At 57.8% G+C, this 20607-nt stretch overlaps 1 protein-coding gene across 1 annotated transcript in view; it reads left to right on the top strand.

Moving 5' to 3' along the window:
• Nucleotides 1–2954: 2954 nt before the first annotated feature.
• The window catches only part of CSNK1G2 (casein kinase 1 gamma 2), a 42017-nt gene continuing 24364 nt past the window's right edge, over nucleotides 2955–20607 (top strand). The window contains exon 1 of the mRNA XM_027668293.1: nucleotides 2955–3047. The gene's annotated coding sequence lies outside the window, so the exon portion shown is untranslated. The remainder of the gene's footprint in view (nucleotides 3048–20607) is intronic.

Below are 20607 nucleotides of genomic sequence, written 5' to 3' on the forward strand. Positions count from 1 at the left end.
CAATATCCCATCTAGCCCTGCCCTCTGGCACTGGGAAGCCATTCCCTCTTGTCCTGTCCCTCCATTCCTTGTCCATAGCCCCTCTCCAGCTCTCCTGGAGCCCCTTTAGGTCCTGAAAGGGGCTCTCAGCTCTCCCTGGATCCTTCTCTTCTCCAGGTGAACCCCCCCAGCTCTCCCAGCCTGGCTCCAGAGCAGAGGGGCTCCAGCCCTTGGAGCATCTCCGTGGCCTCCTCTGGATTCATTCCAACATCTTCCTTGTGTTGGTGGCCCCAGAGCTGGACACAGAACTCCAGGTGGGAATATGGGAGTTACCATATTTTGGCTTCACACCCCAGTTCTGCTCTGTGGCAGATCTTTAATCCTAAAAGAGCTGTTTCTGTCACAGCTGCTGATGCAGCATCTGCCAATCTCAGTGCCTTCCTCACCCCCAAAGCCCTGTGCCAGGTGCCCCTGCCCAGCCCTCCCCACCCCACAGTGGTTCCCTTCAGCTGCTGCTTTGCCCTGATGTGTTGAGCACAGGAATGAAAAGGATTTTCCTTAAATTCTTGCTCCAGGCCCTCAAAATCTGAGCATGAGGCACATTTTCAGCTCCTGCTCCAGCTGCTGCTCAGGCAGGACCTTGGCCCTTGTGAGCCTCTTTGACTCCCTTACACTCGGGACAGGGCAGGATTTGCCAGGAATGTGGGAATGGGTGTTGTGCAGCCAAGCTCAACCCCCCCGCCCCAAGTTGCTCCCAAAAGGTTCAGGATCCCCAGGATCAGGGTCTGAGGGATGCTACCAGGGCTTGGCTTTTCCTTTGTCTGGTTCTTGCTCTGTTTCTGTCCCTCTGCAGCCTCCCAGGCCCTGATGTTCTGCCCTGGGAAGGTGTCACCCACCTGCCCCTGGAGCAGCTCGTCCTCCCGTGCAGTCACCGTGGCTCCTTTGTGTTGTTGTCTGCTTGGGAATGAGCCCCAATTGTCCCGTGCCTGCAGAAGGGCAGGGTTTGGAGCTGGATGTTTTCCTGACACAACTTCCCTGGCTCTCCTCACTCCCCGGTCCCACAGCATGAGCTGTTGTGTCTCTGCACACCTTTGGCACCCCCTGTGTTCACTGCTGCAGATTTGCCTTGAAATAAAGCCAGAACTCCTTTCTTTCCCCCCCCCTCCTGCTCCAGAGGATGGTTAAATTCTCCAGGCAAACGCCTGAACAATTGTGAGTTCTCAAAGTGCTCGAAATCGCGCGGGGTGGGGGATGGTGCAAAGGGGGGAGGGAGGGCGGCTCTGCCCTCGGGTGCTTCAGGGGTGATTTTCTCTCTCTGGGGGCAGGACGTGGGTCACAGCCCCTCCCCAGCCTCCTGAGCGCCACCACAGCACGGGGAGCAGCTGGAATTCACGTTCGGAGTAGCTCAGAATTCTCCTGATTGTTCTGCAGAAGCAAACACCTACAGGGAAAAACCCTTCAGCCAAATGTCGGGGGGAGAGAATTTCCCTGGAAGGTTTCTCTCCCTGAAGAGAGAATCCACTCGAGCAGCTGGAAACGGGTACTCGGGGTGATGCTGATGCTGAAGATCTGATTCTGTCCCAAATCCACACAAACTCAGCCCATTGCCGGGAAATGTTTTTGGGGTGAATCTGCCCCGTGCCACGAAGAAGATGAGAGAGAGCAGGGGGGTTGTGCAGGGGAGCCCTCGCCCTCCAGCGTTACCCTGAAAGCCTCAAACAGAGAAAAGAAGGAAACAAACGTCTGGCTGTGCCTTCTTTTGCCAAGGGAGCGCAGGGAGGGAATTTTTATGGCCAAATGATAGGTCAGAATAATTCCAAACACAAGGAAAGTGAAAGGTTTTAGGAGGTGGCAGCAAGGGCTGTATCCCTGCCCAGCTCCTGTTCCAGCACATCCCACAATCCTGGAGCTCTGTCTCCCTTGGAGAGGCTTTGCCTGGGCTGATGTTCTCAAAAAGGTGTCAGTCCCTATAAAATCCCAGCCCCTGACCTCCCTCTGCCCCCATGGGATGGGGTACAGGGCTGCAGCCCCTCTGTGGGACCCCCAGCCTCAGTGCCCCTCCCCACAGGCTGCCCTGGAGGGCCCACAGTAGGGCTGGATGTGGGGGGGGCTGTGCCCTAAAATGGGGGCTGTGGCACAGAGTGGGGCTGTACCCCCAAAAGGGGCTGTACCCAAAAATGGGCTGTACTCCAAAATGGGGTTGTATCCCTGCACAGGGGCTACGCCATAGAAAGAAGCTGTACCCCCAAAATGGGAGCTGTACCCAAAAATAGCCTGTACCCCCGCACAGGGGCTGTACCCCAGAACAGAGGCTGTATCCCCAAATGGGGGCTATACCCCTGTGCTCTGCTGGCCACACACTCAGGCCTGTCCCTACAGCCGGGCCGCTGCACCCCAACCCTCCCGCTGTCCCTCGCCGCAGCCCTGCGCCCCGCCGGGAGCACGGCGCTCTATCGCCATCACAGTCGCGACAACCCACGCTGGGGCCACATCCCGAAGGGTGTTCTGCCCTATGTGGATCCCTCCAGCGCAGCCTGACCCCTGTGGTGCAGCAGTACCGCGGGGTCCCTGTCGCGACAGCGCCGCGTGTCCCGACAGCGCCGCGGCGTTAACGTCGAGGAGGAGCCGCCGCCGTAAAGCGCCACCGCCGCAAAGCCCGCGCGGCGCCCGCCGCGATTCCCGAACGCGCCCTGCGCCAGCGCCGCGGGCCCCCCCTCCGCCCCGCGGGCCGCATTCACAACGGCGGGTACGCCAACGGCGCAGGGCTCCGCCAGCGCCCCGCGCGGCCCGTACGCCGTTAGCGCAGCGCGGGTCTACGCTGTTGGCGCGGCCTTTACGCCGTTAGCGCGGCGCGAGCTCTACGCCGTTGGCGCAGCGCGGCCCTTACGCCGTTAACGCAGCGCGGACTTTACGCCGTTGGCGCGGCTCAGACTTTACGCCGTTGGCGCAGCGGCCGGCGCAGGGGAGGCTGAGGCGCTGAGAGCGGGGCCGGGCCGGGGGCGCCGCCGCCATGGGGGAGCGGCCGCGGGGCAGCGGCGCCGCCGCCCGGCGCTGAGGGACCCGCCGAGGTAACGCCATGAGGGCGCCGCTGGGGAGGGAGCGGGAGGGACGGGGGGACGCCGCTCGACACGGCCCGGCAGCGCCGGGAGGGACGGGCCGCGCCGGGCGGCGCCGCGGGCGGGGGCGGTGGGGGCGCGGGGAGAGGAGGGGGCGGTGGGCGCTGAGGGGGCGGTGGGCGCTGAGGGGGTGCCCCGGCTTGGCACGGAGGGCTCGGGGGTGGTGAGGGTGAGGAGGGGGTTGGGATGGGCCCGGGGGTCGCGGGGGGTGTGCGGGGTCCGGCGGCACCGAGAGTGGGGGGGTTCTGGGGTCGGGCATCGGCGGGTTCCGGGCCGGGGGCTGAGGGCCCGGGGCCGCCTCGCCCCGTACCCTCCCGGCTGTGCCTGTTCGGTGGCCCGCAGGGAGGGGTTCGGGCCCCCAGGAAGGGGCTCAGCCCCCCAGGAAGGGGCTCAGGCCCCCCAGGATCCCCCCGAGGCCCGGGGGGGGGCGCTGGGGATGCGGTCGGATCGTCCCCCCCGGCCCGCACCCTGCCCCGGCCTGCAGGATGTTGGCTCCTTTGTATGTGGCTTTTCCTCTCTCTCACCAGAGGGGTTTGGGAACTGTTTATTTTGGGGGGGGAAAGGGCCTGTGCCGAACGTGGTGTTTAAAACGGATTTTTTTATTTATTTTTATTTTGTTTTCTTCAGCGAAGCGGGTGAGGATGAATGTGAGAAACAGGAAAAAGTGCCCTCCCCCCTCCTGCCCCCAGCAGACAGGAGCTGATCCGGGCCGCTCCTGGGGTTTGCAGAGGAGCAGCAGCTCTGCCGGGGAGGCCCCGTGGCTCCTGTCCCTGGCTGGCAGGAGGGAGCTGAGCCGGGGATCCGAGCCTTGGATCCCGGGGAGCGAACGACGGGAAGCTGTGGGGATGGTCAGGAAGGTGCCTTTTCTTTTGTGCTCTGAGGACTTGCCATGTTTGGTGCATTTTGGAAGTTAAAAACCAAAGTTTGACAAACCTCTTTGGAGTTGCCACATCAGTCCTTTCCAGACAGTTCAAGGTAACCAGGACACGGGTGGAAAGGTGTGTAAAACCTTCGGAAGTCGCCTCGTTAACCAAATCCATTCGTTTTCCCTCTGCACAACAAGTGGTTGCAGATGTGGAAGTGCAACTGAGCAGTGTGGAAGTTCACCTGCCAGGCTGCCACACGCACAGAGTGCCCCCATCTCCCCATGGCCACGACAGGGGCTTAAAAATTGGGCCTTATGTAACAGATTGGAGCAAACGTTTGGTGTTTGCCAGTGGTCTGACAAAGAATTGCTGCAAATTAGGGCAGGAGGCCTCCATGGGGAGCCCTCGCCGTGGCGGGATAGGCTTGGCTGCTGGGAGGAACTTGCCAAAGATTTGTTGGTTTTGTTTTAATTTGGTGCTTTGCAGATAGGAACGTTGTTTGGGCAGTGTTCTGTCGCTCCCTGGGGCACTGGGAGGGTCGTGGTCCTGTGGTGCAGACTGGTCTGACCCCAGTGCGCTCAGGTTTGGGGGGTATGAAGTTTGGGGGGCTCTGAGGGTGACTGGCCTCCCATGCCTCTGCCTGGGGGTTTGATCTCCTCCCTGTTGGCTGACAGATCTGTGAGGCCTTATAAATCACTTATAACTCACTTACAAATCACCTGTGTGGTTCCTTTGCCTCCCTGCTTTGCTCCTGTGCCCACACACCCGGGGTGCAGTCGGTGGTGGTTTGCAGGGGACACTTTGTGTCCAGCAGCTTCTCCGGGCCCTCTGGATGGATCTGTGTGCCCTGCCCTTGCAGCGAGGTGTGTGCTGGGTGCTCTTGGTGCAGCTCCTGAGAGGAGGAGGAGGAGGAAGTTGGCCCTGACAGCTGGGCAGGCTCCTGGGCACTGCTCTCCCGGTGGGCCTTGTTTTGTATTCCGTGTCCGAGCTCCTGAGCAGCTCCGGGTGTTGTCAAAACTGTTAATACGGGAGTGACTCAGCGGATCAATGGGAGTGACATGAGGGTTGTGCTCATGGACAATCGGTATTTTTTCCCCCTCCAGCCCCACTGGGCTGGAAGAGACCGTGTCTGAGAGCAGCTGCCAATAAACATCTTTACTGGACTCGGGCCTGATTGTGCTCCGGAGCTGTCTCCCCCTGCCCACTCCCCCCTCTCCCGTGGTTTTCCTGGCTCGGAGGAGCTGGGATGAGCTGTGCTGGAGCAGCTGTGGCTGGTCCCTCCAGGTGTGTGCCCGGGAACTGCTACCAGGCCCAGTCCCTGTGTGAGCCAGTGTGGGTAGGAAGCTGTTTATCTCTGCTTTCAGACAGGAACTGCAGCTCTACAGGCACTGAAGGCTCAGTGGGAGGGGTGAGGGAGCCTCAGGCAAGCAGCAGCCCCTGAGATGCTGCTGTGGGGTGTGCAGGGGTGTGGGGTGTGCAGGAGACCCTCCCCGCTCTCAGCAGGGCCGTGGGGTTTGGTACCAGCACACGGTGGCCTGGTTTGCCCTGTGCTGCTCCCGTGGCTTCCAGCTGCAGTTCAGGGAGCCAGACCCTCCTCCCTCGTGGTGCTGCTGAGCGGGGCCAGGCCCGGGTGCCAGCTCAGGAGCCTCCTCGGACGACTTTCTGCTCAGAGCTTGTGGGAGCAGCTCTGCCCACAGCCCTGTAATTGGGCTCTGCCTGGGCAGACGTGGCTCGTCGTGGGCGCAGTGAGAAGCTGTGAAGCTGAGCCTCCTTCCTCAGCCCTGCTGGGGTTTGGCTGTGCCCTGTGAGCCAGGAAGGGGAAGGAGGGAGAGCAGGTCCCAGCAGCTCTGGGATTCCACTGGAGAACAACTTACCTTCCTGCCAGAAGAGCTGTGTGCCTGGGAATAGTTTGGGGTTTTCACCAGAGTGGCTGTTTCTGTGTCCTGCTGGCAGGTCTGTTGCTGTAGAGAAGCAGCAGCTTTAGTGTGAGGAAGGTGTAAAGGTGACTTTCCTCGGGGGCAGCTGAGTGTGGAGCATCAGGCTCCCTAATTGACACCAGCTGCCCTCCATCTCCTGGGGAGTTGTTCTAAATCCCTGCCCAGGCTGTAGCCCTGCAGCCCTTCCAGTGGGCAGCCCCTCCCTTGCCTGTTATGTTGGTGCATTATTCCTAATAACTGGCCTTAAAACAGCAGCCAGGGCATCAGGAACTGTGGTGACAGGACAAGGGGGAATGGCTTCAAACTGAAAGAGAATAGGTTTGGGTTATATGAGAGGGAGAAATTGTTCCCTGTGAGGGTGGTGAGGCCCTGGCACAGGTTGCCCAGAGCAACTGTGGCTGCCCCTGGATCCCTGGAAGTGTCCAAGGCCAGGCTGGATCAAAGGAGCAACCTGGGCTGGTGGAAGGTGTCCCTGCCCGTGGCAGGGGGTGGGATGAGATGAGCTCTAAGATCCCTTCCAACCCAAACCCTGTGTGATTCCATGCATGGAGCTGAGGTGTTCCAGCACATCCCTGCCTTGTCTGTCCCACACTGTCAGGTGCTGGGGTGACACATGGGGCTGCCCTGGACCCACAGTGCTCCGAGCTGTGACCCCCCAGCTCCCCCCAGCCCCGGGTGATGCACTGGGTGTAAAACCACAGGCTGTCTCTCTGCCTTCCTCTCGCTGTGCTCGGAGCCGAGGAGCCCTGTGTGGCTCAGGAAATGGCTCTCTAGGTGAGCTGAAACAGGGTGTTCTAAAATGCTACATGGAGCAAGAAGTCCATGGTTTTATTCACTCCCAGAGTTTGGAGTAGAGGAGTTCAATTAGTTCTATAAACACTTTAAATTGGCTCCTCTGGTTCCAGAGAGGAGGGGCAGGAGTTTGCCATGTGTCCAGGAAGATGTCCCGGTGTCCATGGAGTCTGTCTCCTGCTGGGAGGTTGGTAGCACTGGCATTTCCAGGTGGTGCTCTGCTGGCATGTGCCTCCCCTGCTGAGGAAACATCCTCACTCAGAGGAAAGGCAGGTCTTGGTGTCTTGAAACCAAGTCCTCTCATAACCTCATGTGCCAAGGAGCTGAGCTGGTGATGTGAGGGGAGTCTGGAGTCCTGTCCTGCAGAGCTGCTCTTAGGCTGGGGAAGGGTTCCCCGGGCCACAGGCTGAGGTCTCACCTTCCTCCCCTGTTCCTGTGAGGGATCAGAAACACATCCACTGCTGTCCGGTGGGGACAGTGCTCTGAGAGAGAGCCGGGAAGTGCTTGTGTCTTGTTTAGTGTCTGTGGCAATAAGTTGGATGTGAGAGCAGGATTTGGGATGAGCCAAGACACTGTTGCCTTGGAAATAAGGTGCTCCTTGGGCTCCCCAGGGTGTTGGAGCCACTGAGAGTCTGGAGGAAAGAAGCGTTAATTTTTGAGTCATTCATTCTTACGTGTCCACCAAGCAAAGAATGTCCTGTAGCCCTTTGTTATTTGATGTTATGTAATGGTTTTTAATGAAGCAGGCCTGGCCTTTGCTTTCCCCCTGGTGAATGAGACAGTTGGCAGGTGATGCCCGGGCTTTGTCAGCCTGAGAGGGATGTTCTTAAGTTAATAAGCAGGGGTTAAGGTTGGTCTTGAACTTGGGTTTTGTGAAGCTTTCCTCTGGAGGAGCTTTGCAGCCCTGCAGCTGAGCGCCCCGAGCAGCAGGATTGGTGCTGGGAGGGACCTGGGGGCTCCCTGGGAACACGGCCAAGTCTCTGGGGGTTCATTCCCCTTCCCAGGCTGGGGGCTGGAAAGTCTTGCTAAGAGGGGCTGCTCCCTGGGCGTGGGGGCTGAATGACGGGCTTGGAAAGGTCAGTGGAAATCCAGTTTAAACCAGAACAGAGCTGGGATTGTGCTACAGAAGCTCCATCCTTGCAGTCTCTGTCACTGCCCAATGTTTCCAGGTAAAAAAATCTCGCTGCTTTTGAGCAGCACCGAGGTACAAACAACAAAGCAAGAATCCCTTTCTCTTCTCCTTTTTTTAGCAGGGACTGTTGGCAGCGATGGAGTTTACAGTCTGTGCCTGGTTCCCCTGGTTGGATGCGGGGAGGGGATGGTGCTTTCCAGCACCTTCTGTGCCGTGTGTGGGCGAGGGGCAGGCCGAGGCTCTCCTGGAATCCCCCCGCCCACAGAGCCCATTTCTCTCATCCCAGAGGCCGTGCCGGGTTCAGGCCAAGTCTAGCTTTTATTATTCCCAAATCCAGGGATTATTAAGGAGAGGACTGTGGGCGCAGAGGTGCAGGAAGCTGGAGCTGAGGAGCAGCAGTGGGCTCTGGGGTGTGGGGTCACTGTGCCGCGGGAGGAGGCACCGGAGCTGCTGGTGCTCACAGGTACAGACCCGTCTCTGCCTCCAGCCTTGGGAATTCCTCCACAAACTTGCTGGAGCTTGTTGTTCCATGGGCTTTGCTGGCCGGGGAGGGAATAGGAAGTGCTCGGAGCTTTAAGGTTTTCTCCAGGGTAACTCGCAGCTGATTTTAAACCCATAGGGGTGTCTGCCCTCTCGGGGGGGTCTCACTGAGAGGGTGTCAGAGCCCCCAGCAGATTCCCCAGCCTGAAGTGACACGGTGGGTGTCTCGGGAAGGAAGTGGAGAGTGGAATTCCGGCACAGCAGACAGTCAGGGCTCCATCTCACACTACAGCAAGGGATGTTGCCAGGGAGCAGCTCTCAGTCCCTCTCCTGCCTCCCAGGCCTGCTGCTCAGAATGGGGAGAGCTCAGCGAGGTGCTGCTCACAGGCATCACGTTCAGGAGGGTGAAAGGGGAGCTCATTAACACCCCCCCTGCTGAATTTGGCTGGACAGAACGAGCCCTGGGAGTTTGAGCTGGCGTGCAGGTTGCTGTTGGGGCACACCCGGGCCCTGCTGCAGTAACCTCTCGGGGTAACTGTTGAGGTGTTCTACAGAGAAGCTGTGGGCAGACCCCTTGTGTTGGAGCAGACTGTTTCAGGGTGATTTTGGCAGGGTTTGCCTTCGGGGGGGGGACAGAGCAGCCCCTCTGCTCAGGCTTGGGTCAGCAGTGGTGGGGCATGGGAGGGCTGCTCTGAGGTGAGGTGAGCCCAGCTCTGCAGGGCTTTGGCTGCAGAGCCACGACATCAGCTCTGCTCCCCTGATCCATGTGGGAAATGCCCACAGCATCCCAGAGCCTGTGTGCTGCCATGCTTCAAGTGTCCTGACCTCACTGCAGGTTTCTTTTCCCTGCTCACCCTTCCCTCTCCCTTTACTGTGCTGACACCTCCCTGACTGCCCGGGCTCCTGCCTTGCTGGGATGTTTTCTTACCAGAGCCAGCCTGTCCTGTGGGAGCTGGGCTGCCTGCAGAGCAGGAACAGCCTGGAGCTCCTCTGCACTGAGGAGATGTTTGCTGGGCATGGCTGGGTGGAGAGGGCACCTTTGGGAGCAGTGGTGGTGCAGCCAGAGGCAGGGAGGACCAGGTGAGCAGATGCCCTGGATGGCACCCAGAGGTTCCCAGCAGGTCTTCTCTGGTGTCTCTCTGGGGATGTATAATCACAGACCTGGAAACCAGACTCAGACTAATCCTGTGCACGACGCAGAGGATGCTCTGCAGCAGCTTGGCTGGGTGACAGCAGACACCCGGGGTGTGAGAGAGCACAGGCAGGGGACAGTTCCCACCCTGGCTGTGGTCCTGGCAGGGGACTTGCAGGGCCTCAAATGACTTCTCCAGGGAGAAGAGTGTAACACTCAGTGCTCTGCTCCTATTTTTGTTCAGAGCCAGAAATCAAAGTCCAGAGCTGTGCTCCTCCAGCCAGAATCACTGAAAGGCACTTGCTGTTGTTTTAGGGCCAATATTTAACTTGTGCCTGCCATGAGGAATGCCTGTTAGACTCCAAATATTTGCCTTAAGGAGGAAGTTTGAGGGAAGAATGTCCAGTGCTGGCAGGGAAGCAGAGGGGTTCAGGAAGGCAGCCGAAGTCTCTGTGGGTGCAGGTCGGTGTGGATCAGCCTGTGTTCCCTCTGGCACGGCCCGGGCAGGTCCGAGGTGGCTCTGGCTGAGCCGCGGCACAGGAGCGGCCGGGAGGAAATGTTTGTGTGCTCCGGCGCTGGAGCACTGGGTGTGTCTGCTCCCACAGCCCCGGGCCGGCGCTGCCAAGGGGATTTAAAGGCATAGGGTTGGAGCTGCTCTCCGGCTGGGGCCGGGGTGGGCAGCCGGGCTGAACTTCCCGATAAAAGCAGCTTATCAGGAAAGAAATGCTCTGCTGCTTTTGCTTTCGCTGTGGTCTGTGGTGGCGAGGGTTTCATTAGCTGTGAAATCCTCTGCAGTGGATCCTGCTAATGGCAGGATTTCCCATTCCCTGGACCTGCTTGATAAGGTGCTCGTGGCTTCTGCTGCCCCTCTCACCTTTCAGTGCAGTCCTTCACCTTGCTGTGTGATCCTTCTCGCAGTGTGCCCCAAACACCATCCTGGAAAAGCCTGTTGGGATGTTTGCTGCTGCTGGGCAGTGTTGAGCTTGTCCCATGTTTCTGGGAAAGCAGCTGAATGGGGCTGTTGTGCTGGGATGCTGGTGGTGTGTGTCAAAATTGAGGTTGGGACATGGCTGTGGTGTGTGAGGACACGGTGAGGGAGAGGAGCCCGATCCTCTTCCCCGCTCCTCTGGCAGGGCAGGCAGCCCCTCTCTGCAGGCAGGGCAGGTTAGCAGTTCTGGGTCTGCATGGGAAGTCAGGGCTTCCTCAGCTCCATGGTAACCCTCTGCCCTGACTTGTTGTGCTCTGTGCTGTTGATTGGATGCTTTTGGCCGTGCTTGGCTGTTTAATGCCTGGAGACAGAGAGAACATGTTTCCTCTTGAAGCAAAACCAAAGGCACGCAGCTGTTTGCAGGGGAAAGGCTTTGCCTGGGCTCCTGCGGGCAGAGTTAGGCCCAGCTCTGAAAGGCTGAGCTCTTCCTTGTGCCAGTGTAGCACAGGGCTTGCAGGCAGCCCTCGGGCCCAGCCTGAGGCTGTGCCAGGGAGAGCCAAGTCCCTCTGGCTTTTGGTGCTGGGGAAGCAAAGACAAGTCCGAGCCCCATCCAGCTTGGGGGCTGGTGGGATGCTGGAGTTCAGGGGGCAGCAGAGGTGGCACAGGACGATGGCAGACTGACTTCTCCTCCATTTGCATGTTCAGTGGGCACCTGGTGCCCTCTGTGATGGTGGGGGTAACTGAGTCATGTCCACCCAACCCAGAGGTCTGGCAGTGTCTGCAGAACCATTTTGGTTGGAAAAGACCTCTAAGATCATGGAGTCCAACCTGTGGCCAATGCCCACCTTGTCACCCAGCCCAGAGCACTGAGTGCCACGTCCAGATCTTCCTTAAACACCTCCAGGGATGGGGACTCCCCCACCTCCCTGGGCAGCTCCTGCCCTGCAGCCCTGGGCCCCTCTGGGTGTGTTCCCAGTTGGAAAGGCTGTAGAGAGGCTCAGCCCCTCTGAGCACCCACCCACGGGGTTGGCCGTGGGTGGGCACCCAACAGCACTGGGCAGCTGTGGGAAGCCTTGGCCCCTTTCCCTGATGAGTGTTGGTGGGTTTGGGCCCACAAATTGGCTGCCTAATGAACGAGGGAGCCAGGGGAGCTGTGTCCTGTCTGCGGGGGCTGGAAGAGGTGGTGTGAACTAGAAACATGAGTAATTAACTCAAAAAAAAGGAAAGGGTTTGGGTTTTGGATGGAAGTATGTACTAGACAAGGGTGAACGTGTGTTGGCTGGGGTTTCTGGGACAAATCAGGGAAGTGAGAGCCCAGAAACGAGGGAGAAAGGACAGTTTGTTCGTGCAAATAATGTTCCAGGTATTAATAGCAGCAAGATGAAATGGGTCCTCCTTGGGGGGTGTATCCTGCATGGTCCTTCACTGGGATGATCCCTCTGACTCTACAAATTAAGCCTTTTGTGTAGGGCCCAGAGAAGCAGAGAAGGGAAGGGGAGGAACCAGTTTGGTCTCAGAGGATCTGCCTGTTTGAGAGAGTCTTTTGGGTGAACCCCTTGGAAGTTTCCTTTCCCACTCCACAGCACCACCTTTGCAGCTGTGGCCAGTCTTGTGTTCCTGTTTCAGTCCTGGCTTCCTCATCCCGTGCAAAAAAATGCACACAGGTGAGAAACGAGGGAGGATGAGAAACAATCTCTGGAACGTGCCTTTCTGCTGTGGAGAGGCTGGTGACAAACCAGAGTCCTTAATCCACAAAGCTGTTCCAGTGCTTAATAGAGGGTTGTGAGGCTCATCCTCTACGTGAGGGATGGAGCAGTGAAAGGATTCTGAACAGCTTGTGGCATGACCAGGAATGGGATGGAAGTCTCTGGTCCCTCTGCTTTGAAGCTTATCCCACCCCAGCAGACTGGGGTGCTTGTCCAGGCCTTAGGAATTTGTCCCAGTTAGTTGGGAATAGCCCTTCTCTACCCCCCATTTTATTTCTGAGCTCAGGGACGCTTCCCTTCCACATCTGTGAAGCAAGCAGGTCGCTTTCCATACCTTCCATTCCTTTTGCAAGGAAAACCATAATGGATTGAGCTGCTTGGTCCTGAAATGGAGGGGGTGGGAAGGCAAACACCTCCTGGATCGCTCACTGCTCCCCTGAAGATGCTTCTGATGCTCACACGTAAGCTGAGGGATGTTGTGCCACAGAGCTTCCCTGTGCCCCAGTTACTCTGCAGGGAAGAGTAATTGCATGGTGCTGCTCTTGTCTCCTCATGGTCTGGGCTCTGGGTCCTGCCTGTGGCTCTGGAATGCTGTCCCTGTCGGGGTGGAGAGCTGGGAGCCAGGGTGGCAGCGAGTTGGCTCCCGTGTGACTCTGCAGCAGGGAAGTGGTTCTGGCATCTCAGCACGAGGGGTTTGACAGCTCTTTTGGGAGAGGTTTCCCTGTGAGCCCCCCTGGATGCTTACCCTTCCCTCCCCCTCTCCTTCCCCTCCCAAATTCGTGAAGTTTGGCAGTCACTTGAAGGGAAATGTGTGGGGCTTCGAGCAGCCTGGGGAGGAAAGCAGAGGGGAAAATGTGGGACAGCTCAGCTTGGCAGAGCTGCAGCTCTGCCACCCAGAAATGGAAACAGCCCTTGTCACCAGTGGGAATGACACCCCTCCCACCCACCCTGCTCCAGGCTCTACAGAGAAAAGGGCCTGCTCTGGAGTGAAGGAACTGGGCTGGGGCAGAGCAGAGCTGGTGGTGTTCCCCCCCTTCCATGTAACCATAGGGAAGGTGGGGAAGTTGCAATTAACTGTAGGTTGGTGATAGAAGGGATAACTGGATCCAGGCACCCCTTTTTCCTGTGCCTTGCCTTGCAAAAGGCCACCCCAGATCTGGCGGTGCAGCTGCTTCCTAACCTGGTTCTGTCAAGAGGATATGGGTTAAGGGAAAAAAAGATCCTACTACTAAAAGTGTTTGTGCCAACCCAGATCCTGCTGACAGAAAAGGGGCTGGTAATGATACCCATGACAGGAGGCCAGGCAGATCTCTGCAGAGTGACAGTCCCCAGATGGCTGAGGAGGGGGAACCCTGCTGTCACACGCAGCTCCTCGTCTGGGCACTCAGGCCTTTGGCAGCCAGGCAGGAATGGCTTCCAACCCACTGAGTTTAGTCCTTGTGGGTCCATTTCCCCCTTTAAACTGTGGCTGGGGTGTGAGTGGCTTGTTAGAAACCCCTTTCAGAGTACTCAGCTTGCCCCCATTTCCCTCTCCCAAATCCTGAAGGTGGGAGATGAAACTGTGGGTTTCATTCCTGCAGTGCTGTGTGTTGTCTCTGCCTCTCCCTGCCCTGGTCCCCAGGCAGGGTGGGGAAGGAGCCCTGTTGTTGGAGGTACTGGGCAAATCTGTTACAGCCATTGTCCATGAGAAGTGATCACAGAATGGCAAAATTAGTTAGGTTGGAAAAGACCTCTGAGACCTTCGAATCCAGCCTGTGACTGATGCCCACCTTGTCACCCAGCCCAGGGCACTGAGTGCCACTTGCAGTCGTTCCTTGGACACCTCCAGGAATCGGGACTCCACCACCTCCCTGGGCAGCTTGTTCCAGTGTTTAACGACCCTTTCTGTGAAGAAATTCCTCCTGACGTCCAGCCTGTGTTGCTGAAGGTGACAGGGAAAAGCTGTCTGGTTTTCCAAAGCTTCCTAGGTGGGCTCTGGATCTCCTGGCAGGAGCTGGTTGCCTTGCCACACAGAATTCCCACCTGGAGCTGCCAGACTGATGGGCAGCACCTTCTCCTGGCTTAGGCTGCAGTGCTGAGCTTTTGGGTACCCTGGGAGTGCTCCCAGTGCCTGCCTGGCTCTGCACTGGGTTCTCTGGGTGGTGCAGCACAGCTCACCCTCCCTCCCCAGTTGTTGGGCTGGGAGCCCCCCTTTCCCACAGCACTGCCTGGTGACAGCCCTGGAGCAGCAGAGCAGGGAGGAGGCAGGAGATAAATGTAAGCTGGTGTCCCTCTGTATGCCCTGACAGAAGGACAGTGACTCCTAAGGGGTGGTGGCTGCCCAGGGTGGCACTGGTGAGGAGGAGGAGGAGGAAGGCACTGGCTGCAGGTGTGTGCTCCATTCCCCTGCTGGCAACATGAACCAGGAGACAAACCTGAAACCAGTGTGGTAATCGCTGGGCCAGGCCTCTGACCTGCTCCTGGGGCTGTGCTGTACTGCCCTGTGCCCAGTTCCTGCCCTGCCCAGGTTACTGCCCTGTCCAGACAAGGTACCTGTGCTCAGGTGACCTCAGAGGGCACAGCAGCCTCTGGAGGCTGGGCTGTTCTCCTGCTGCCCTCTGGGTGACTGTGGCAGGGATGTGCCTCAGTTCCCTCTTCCTAATGACCCCTCTGTGGTGACACACTCTGAGCCAGCTGCTGCAAGGAGCTGGGGGGCATTGGTCCTTTGGATCAGCTGTGTGGAAAGCCCTTGGAGCTGTGGCTGGGGACATCAGGAAGATAAGATGGCTAATGCTGCTGCTTGGATTGTTTCCCAGCTTGCTGGGAGGGAAGGAGGTGTGTGTCCAGCCCTGGGAGCCATATGGTGTGGATGCCAGCACAGAGCAGCGGCTGGGATCTCCTTTGGGGTGTCCCACCCAGTGTGACAGTGTCAGGGTGTCAGATAAGGGCTTTGAAACAGCAGCAGCCACACCTGGAATCATCCAGATCCCTCTGGTGGAACAGAAGGGTTTGCTCACATGTGGCTGCTTGGAAAGCTGGGGTTCAGAGGAGACAAGACAATCTGCTGGGGACATGCAGAGGGACTCCAGCTTGGGCAGCAGGGATGTCCTGCCCTCCAGAGATGGTGGCTTCCAGAAGAGTGAACATCACCTGCTGCCGGAGCAGGTTTGTGCCCCAGCACAGGAACTGTCAGGCTGGTGCAATGTGCTGATGGTTTGCCTCAGGCTCCTTGTCTGTCCTGCTGTGCCAGGATCCCCCTGCACATGAGGGGCTGTGCCAGGATCCCCTGTGCCCTGCACACGAGGGGCTGTGCCAGGATCCCCCTGCTCCCTGTGGAGCTTGTGCACGAGGAGGATGTCCAAAGGGTGAGTGGAGGGAGTTTCTTTGCTCGTTCTGTGACTGCTCAGAGACTGCAGGGAGGGGAAATGGAGCCACTACTGATGCTCTGCTAAACTGATCTCCTGCTCCCTGGAAGTTGGGAGCGATCGGGGATACTGCAGAAAATTCATCCATTTGTGTTGTGGGGACACCCTTGGTGTGAGTGTCTGAGGGCAGCAGGCTCTTCCCAGTCTCCTGCTCCTGAGGTTATTTAGGAGCCCATCCAAAGGCTGTGAGGAGGAAGAAGTCCTGTGTGCGTCACTGTGTTGCCTCACGCTGTGGGGAGGAGAGTGCCAGGCTCGCCCATGCTGGTGTCCAAGTTCCTCTGCAGGGAGGAAATCTCTTCCAGGTGGATGAAAGGTTTTCAGACCCAGCTTGGCCTTGAGGGAGGAAGGGAAGGGAGACATCCAGGGATTTGCCTTTGTTACAAGAAAGGGGTTGGGAAATGTCCCTTTTACTTTGGAGAACAAATACTGAACCCCTTGTCCTGGCTACAGCTGATCCCTCGCAATGCCAGAAGGAAGCTCATGTGGGATTCAAGGCCGTGGGATCTCTCAGGACCTCCTCAAAAGGGTCATGTTCTTCCTCTGCTCTCCTGTCTCTCTCACCATTTGACAGCCCTCCCTGTGAGACCCTGCCTAGATGGCTCCGTCTTCCCGTGTCCTCTGCTCCCTGTTGCTGCTCCTAAACTGTGGTTCGTGCTCTGGAAGCAGAGCTGTGAGGAGCTCTCCCACCAGGAGCTCTCCTACGTGGGGGGACGTCTCATTCCACCACGTGCTCAGACCCTCTGACTCATGAGCACCAAAACACCTCTGCCTGGGCTCCCTCTGGAGCCTCATCCTGCCGTGACAAGGCCTGGATCATCCCGTGGGCAGTGTCCCCATGGATCATCCATCCCGCTCCAGTGATGCCCCCCGCTCCTGCAGGAGAGGGGCTGGATGGGAGGCAGGGACTGGCACTGGGAGAGCAGAGCTGCTCCAGGGAGCCCCACTGGACTGTCATCCAGAGCAGTCCCTAACTGGGGTGTTGGGGGCTGCAGGACTGTCCCCTTCCTGCTCTCTGGGTGAGGAGCTGCTCTTGACCTTCCCATCCCTGGGAATTGATAAGGGAATTGAGGAAGGAGTTGGTAAAGCTCTGTCAGCAGGGCTGCACTGGTGGCTGAGGGGCTGGGGGTCACTCTGTCTTGTGACAAGGGGTGTAGATGGCACTGCAGCCCTCCTGGGTCACCTTGTGAGGGTTGCTGCTGTCACATCCTGCCTCGTTTCTCTCCTCAGGGGCCTGTGGTTGCACAAACAGGAGGATGTTTTTTGCTGTAGGTCCTTCTCGCTGGGCTGCCGAGCCAGGACTGGGCCCTGCTCTGCCCTCAGTGGAGTGGAGAGCACTGTGTGTGCACAGCACCGTGTGTGTGGTGAGGCTTTGTGATGGGCTGGCCTTGTGGTGATGGCTGGGCTGTCCCAGGGCTGGCAGAGCAGGACACCCTCCCATCTCCCTGCTCTGGTGGGAAGAGCTGATTGCACGGGCTGGGATTCAGAGCCCTGCAGGAGTTTGCTGTTTGAACCATCTGTGTGCTGATGTTTCAATACAGCTGTGCTCTCCTGCACAACTGCAAACTCAGGGAGGGAGGGAGGACCCTGAGGTTTAACAACAAGCCATGCAGGGCAGACTGGATGCTGAGCTGGGAAATAGGCCCATCACAGTGGGTTGGGAAACAGAGGGTCTCGTGCCCAAAGCAGCCGCTGCCCTGCCCCGTGAGGTGTGGTGGCAGTGCCAGCCCTGAGTTGCTCTCCGTGGGTCCCTGTGGCCACTGGCTCCAGGAGATGCCTGGCAGGGGCTCAGGATCAGCTCTGGGATGGGCACACCGTGCCCTGGCAGCTGCTGCAGCGTCCCCCTCTCTGCTTTGCTGGGCCATTGGGGTGTTCCTCAGGTGTTTCTTCTGTGTCTGTACCTGCTGTTCCTCTGGGCTGGCTGTCAAATCCTCTTGCAGCAGGTTGTCCCTAAGCCTTGTCCTTCAGCTGGGCAGGTCCTGCAGCCTGTGCCCTCTGCAGAGAGGGCAGCTCTCAGCTGCAGAGCAAAGGTGCAGCTCACCTCTGGCTGCAGTGGAGGTGGGCAGAGATCCTTCCCCTGTTTACAATGGCAGCTCATCTTCTACATCCATTCTGGGGAAGTGCATTAAGATCAAGGGGAAGGCGAGCAGCACTTCATCTTGTTTTTATGAAAAGTTGGCTTTTGAGGGCATGGGGGTATTCAGGGACAGGGCTGGGGAAGTGCTGTGCTGGTAGAGATGGTCTTAACCTTATTTCAGGCTGCAGCAGCACAGGAGGAGGTGTTCCAGCCTCGGATGGGAGATGTGAAATGGAAGTTGGTTGTTCCCAGCTGCTGGGTGAAAATTATCTGTTTGTCTAGAAGTGTTTTTTTCACCACGGCCTGGGGACTGCAAAGCTGGCTGTGAGCTCTGGAGAGGGGAGGGAAGGAGGTGGAAGGGGAACTTGCCTGCTCAGAAACCTGACATCTGAAGGCAGTGCTTTCCTGCCTGGTTCCTGGAGCATGGCCCGGCACGGGGACTGTCACAGTTGGGCTGTGATCTGGGTTACAGCGAATCTGTGTGTCTGTGGCACAAGTAGGATCATCCCTTCCACAGAAAGACTTTGCAGGAGAGTCCCACTGCTGCCACCTGAACCAGCATAGTTACCTGAAGTTAAACCTGCTCTCAAAACTCGTGTGGTGCTGGGGAAGGATGGAGAGGACCCGGCGGTGCCTGTTCCAGACGTGCTCATGCAGCTCCCATTCCTCACCTACAGGCACTGCTTGGCTTTCTCCAGCCAGCTGGATCCACGTGGTCCTGAAGGCCAGGCAGATGCCTGGAGCACATCTGGATCTGCCCCTGTTTGGCCTCCCAGGGCAGTAAAAGGGTGGCTGAGTTGTCAAGGGGGTTTTCCCCGCAGCTGAAGCAAAGCTGGTGCAAAGGCTCAGTGTGCAGTGGCAGAGGTTGAAGGACAGGTAGGGCTGTCGGTCCCCAAGGTGCTGTGGGCTCTGGCTCTGCAGTCTGTGCCCAGCAGCTGTGTGAGCAGGAGCTCTCCTTGGGCTCCTCTGTTTCCCAGGGCACAGATGTGACTCAGGGGTTTGGGATACAGGCAGTCCTTTGGATCCCTGCTTGCAGACAGAGCCTCTTTCACGAGGAGTTACCAGGCGTGAAAGCAAACCCCAGGTGTTGCAGGAGGTGAGCGTGAGGGACCTGCCCCTTCCCAGTGTGTCAGTCAGGTCTGGCTGGATTGTTCTGCTCCAAAACGTCTCAGGTTTGGTGTTGGCTGTGCAGCTGAGTCTTCACCTTTATGCTCTGGGCACGAGTGGATTAGACAGCATGTTTGTGACAATGAAATCCGTGCAAGAACTGGGCAGGATGGCCTGGCTGGAAAAGAGGCAGGTTCTGCTCTTACCTCGGTAAATGTGTGGAAGGGGGAACAGGAGAGGTGGAAGGTGTGGGCCTGGGCCTGGTAAACAGCTTTTTGCTGGCCGACTGCTGTGGGCTTTTGGAAGGCAGCTGGTTCCTTTGCAGCCCAGCCTTGCAGCAGCAGCATGGATTTAATTAGGATCCGGTGTCTCTCTGGAGCTTGGGGATGTATTGTGTTGTTTGAGTGGAAAACCCTCTGGCAGAGCCCCCAAACCCGGCTGGTGGTGGCCGAGCCCACTGAGTGGAGTCAGGGACTGAGCATGGAATGATGACATTCCCTCCTGAATCCAGCTCCTGCCATGGCGAGCAGGGGCTCGAAAGGCAACGTCATATCTTGGCTGGTGGCTGCCTGTGTCCCACGGAAACGCTGGAGCAGATGGGAAGGGACGGAGCACCGGGAGCTGGACTGTGCTGTTTGTCCTTTTAAGGTCTCCCAGCCAGACCAGAGACTCGCCTTTGTCTGCAGTGAACTTCCTTTCCCCAGTGCTCCCAACCCTGGGTTAGCAAAACCGAAACCACCCCGACATCCCTGTGGGCTTGTTCTGTGCTGAGCTCTTGAGAGGTGGCAGATTCTGCACAACTGCTCAGAAGGAGGTTTCCTGCTCTGGTCACCTGTCTGTCACCTGTACCCTTCCTCTTACAGGAAGAGCAAAGCCAGTTGCAGTTCCCCAGACAGAGACAGTGAGCAGGGACACCAGAGTGACACTGGCATGGGCACTGGGGCTGGAGGTGGGTCACTTGCTCACCTTGCCTTTTTCCAGCTGTGTGTGCCAGAACCTCTCCTGGCCCAGCAGCCCCAAAAACGGCTGTTGCTGGTCGTGGAGAAGGGCCACAGGAGTGGGAGATGCTGGTGACATCCCAGCAGTGTGATGGCAGGGCTGGTTGGGAAGGGCAGTCAGGTATTAATTGCTCCCTGACTCCCTCCTGCCAGCAGGGTTGTGCATTCCCACCACCCCACGGTGGTTTGGTGTCGCTGCTGTGTCCGTGCGGTGTGGATCTGGCATGGCAACCATGGCAATGGCTCCCAAGGTGGGCACAGCTCAAGAACTGGGAGGTGGCTGCCCTGGGGCTTCACTGGGCACAATCACGTGTCAGAAAAGGTGTAAATCAAAACACAGAGCCCTTTTGTGGGTCTGTAGGGTCAGCCAGGAAGCTGCTGCCCTTCAGGTCATCTCTGATAGAGCTTCAGTGTGTTTTCTGGTTATGAATCCTGTCACTGGAAGTTTAAATTCGTGGCTGATGGCCCTCAAAAGGCAAATTTACTCTCTTAGACACTTGGTTCATGGATGGGTTTGTCTAACTTGGGCTGGGTGTGTTATTTCCAGTCGAGGTTTCAGATCTGCTCTTGTTTTAGCATGTGTGTATTTACTGGTATTATTTTTCCTAGAGAAGTATTTTCAGCTTTTTGCTGGGTTCCTGTGCTGCAGCTGAAATTTCCACCGTGGTATTTCCAGCTCCTTGGTAGAGCACAGTTAATATTTTCCATCCAGGTGTAACTGCCTTGGATGGAGATCCAAGGAAAAGAGTGAAATCCTGCAATGGGCTGGGAGCAAACTGGCAGCTCGCAGGGGTGGAGATGCTTCAGGAGGTTTTCTTTGTGGCTGCTCTTACCAAGAGATTTAGGAGGTGCCTGTTGACTCTGCAGGCTGGTTTGTGTCCAAAAGCAGGAGGATCCAAGTTGTTCTGGGTTTGGATGTTGAGATCTGGGTTGTTCTGGGTTTGGATGTTGAGGAT

Source organism: Corapipo altera, unplaced genomic scaffold (assembly GCF_003945725.1).
Source record: "Corapipo altera isolate COAL_440 unplaced genomic scaffold, ASM394572v1 138, whole genome shotgun sequence".
NCBI lineage: Eukaryota > Metazoa > Chordata > Aves > Passeriformes > Pipridae > Corapipo > Corapipo altera.